General features: G+C 31.4%; 1 long non-coding RNA gene across 1 annotated transcript; it reads left to right on the forward strand.

The window, feature by feature from the left end:
• The first annotated feature begins 1,512 nt into the window (after nt 1-1,512).
• On the forward strand, nt 1,513-2,022 carry LOC145115112 (uncharacterized). Its single transcript, XR_013711418.1, has 3 exons — nt 1,513-1,621; nt 1,794-1,836; nt 2,002-2,022. It is a non-coding gene; the product is annotated as an uncharacterized LOC145115112 (long non-coding RNA).
• The last annotated feature ends 1,111 nt before the right edge of the window (nt 2,023-3,133 follow it).

Genomic DNA, 3,133 nt, shown 5'->3' on the forward strand with positions numbered 1-3,133 from the left:
CCCACCCAACGATTGATCGCCTCCCCTCCTCGTGGCTGCGTGACCACCGAACAGCCCATCCGCTCATCTTCTATCGACTGGAGAAAAGCACCCACCAAGACCGACGACTCACACCTCACAGCCGGAAGAGATGAGCAAAACTTCGCTGCTTCTTCACGCCCAACGGCGGATGGAATGAGAGGAGGCCCTAGGGTTGTGAAAGATGCAGAAGCAGAGATATAGAGGGAGAGATACGAGAGAGAGAGAGAGAGAGAGAGAGAGAGAGATTGTAGGAATTGCTAAACATAGGTAAACAATCAATTACCATTTTACCCTTATGACAGTTTTAAAGTTACACTTTAATTCCTGTAATTTTAAGAATTTACATAAATGGCTCATTCGATAATAGCCTTAGATTTAGTTTTTTAAATGGTTCAGATGTGTTCTCGCGTTCTCAACCTTTTAGGTCTTCACATTTGATCCTACTCCTATATATATATATATATATATATATATATATATATATATATATATATATATATATATATTACAATGTGTGTTTATACAATTTTGTTTACATATATTCTGCGTCAGATCCGGATTTATGACATCAAATTTCCCACCCTCTGAACAAACATATAAGCGAAGTGGATAGAAAAGGTTAGGGTTTCATATTGAGAGAAAATTACAAAGAAAAAGAAATAAAGAGTATAAATAGAAAAGTTGTTGGGAATTAACCTAACCAAAATGCTAAAATAAAATCTCAATAACTTATTATGTAACATCATCCTCAAACTCACAAGGTGACAATAATAAGCAAGAGTTTGTTTTATAAGAAACGAAAATAAGATAACGGGTGTGTCTTAGTAAACACATAGTTGAGTCTGTAGTTATATAAAAGATGTTCATGGCAAACCTAAATTTAAAATTTGATTTATAAAATATACCCTAAATTATAACGGACGCTTGTTGGTAAAACTAAAGAGGACGCCTTTTGGATATAGAAACACAAAAAGAAAAAATAATACAATATTTTGATCTTTCACATTTGTCAATCATAATCTATTATTAACCTTTAAAACTTATAAAATAATTAAAGAGTATAAATTTAGGAGTTGGTTAAATAAACAAAATATTTTTTCAAAAATATAATAACAAAGAATATTTCAAACTTGGTCTCAACTGTAAGCTATTGTAAAGTTAGAAAACTAGTGTCGTAGAAAAACCAAAAACCAATATATATATATATATATATATATATATATATATATATATATATATATATATATATATATATATATATATTGAATACAAATAATAAAACATCATGTACAATTTTACAATGCTACCTTTATCCCTTAATTATTTCCATCTCAACCTCATCAAAAGTGAATTGTCCGGTAAATCCCGAGTCTATGTTCAATACTAAAATCTCGGCAATATCCGTGTATTCCCATATTCCCCTCCTGTTCTTATTTTTGCACTGGATTTCATTTATTCAAGTACTCCTTTTAACAGGTTTCTCTCGATCCAGAAGAAACCTTCTCCATTTCTCTAACCGTATATGTGATTACAGGTCCTGAAGCAAAAACCTTTTTACTGATGTTTGTATTGGGTTTGTTTGCTCACATGTATGATGAAGGTATCTCTATACACTCACGTTTATGTTTTTTTCCTTCTCTCGATCATACGAAAAATTTGTACTTTTTGTTGGTTAAAAACTATAATCCCTCTATATTTCGAACTTGATTGTAATTTGAATTGTCTTTTTCTTCTTTGATTCTTGACTTTGGAATGTGATTATCCTTGACAAGGGGCAAGAAATTGGTACAATGGATTGAGGCCAAGCAACAATAGGTAGAATACGAAACTGTTAATCTGTTAAGCAATAAAGAAAAGTAATTGATGTTGTAGATACAGTGTTGTTTGGGGCTCGTGTTGAAGGTTTTGTTCGATTTTCAGTCTCAATTCCTCATTTTCATAGGCATCGGTACTGATATGAAGCCTAAATTCTTTTTACAGGAAAACGAAAACAAAAGGAGGATCATATGGTGTTTGAAACTGTAATTTTATCCCCCTATCTATTTGTGTTTTCCGATCTAAGTTTTCTTATTATTTTGGTCTTCAGTATTTTGCTATTTTGTTTTCCGATTTAGCTTTAATGATTTTTGTTTTTATGTATTTTACTTGCAAATTTAGATACCTATGAGCAATACAATTATGCAGGTGTGATTTACCAAGAACATGGTCAATTTAATAAATCTTGTGAGGTGTTGCGCAAATGGAACTATTGTTGGTAGGTTAGTTTATATCTTCTTAAATTTGCAAGTGTGAGTTAATGAAGAACCAACAAACAAATCCCAATTCATATCTAAAGCTTTGAGCTTCTGATCTTTATTTTTGGGGCAGCCTATAGTTGTTTTTTTCTATGTTCAAGTACATTTCTATGCTCAAAGAGGTAAAATTAATAGACTCTCACATTATTGTCACCCATCTTTGTTTTGAAGAAAAAGAATAACATTCCACTGTTTTGAGTAAAGTCTTTAGGGTACGTTCCTTTATACCCATTAATTGGCTGCTTTCAAGTGGTTATCACACTGTGCATTAAAATGGTATTCAAGTCATATTCTCAATTAGACATGCATTGAGATTTAATCATTTCATTTTGTTATGCAGGAACAAAGCACATTCATAATGAGGTTTCTTTTAGCTTTGGATTTAATATGATTATTTGACATACTCTACATTTTTATTAAATGTAATGCAATGTCTTTTTTTATATTTAAGGAAGTGGCTTTTCTCTAATTATACATAATCCAAAGTTTACCCCAAGTTGTGTGATTAATCTTTTGGTTTAAAGCTTCAAGCTCAATTGAAATAAACCCCATATGTTTTATCCTTATGTAATAATCAAATTTTGATAAAGCTCTTCCATGTTTGGTTTAAGATTTTGACAAGAGATTCATTATGTTCTGGCTGGTTGGGAGGGCTAACTTCAAATTTACGACTTTTGCTTTTAGCTCTTGCAACGCAAAACAAGCTCCAAGTCATGAAGGTGATTTTCTAATATGAATTGTTTGATACTTTGGAATTTGGTTAGCAAGAAATGAGAGGGAATTTAATAGATAACCATTAAATTATTTTATTATTTTTA

Source organism: Lactuca virosa, chromosome 5, assembly GCF_052849685.1.
Source record: "Lactuca virosa cultivar CGN04683 chromosome 5, Lactuca_virosa_CGN04683_v6, whole genome shotgun sequence".
In the NCBI taxonomy this organism is placed as follows: Eukaryota; Viridiplantae; Streptophyta; class Magnoliopsida; order Asterales; family Asteraceae; genus Lactuca; species Lactuca virosa.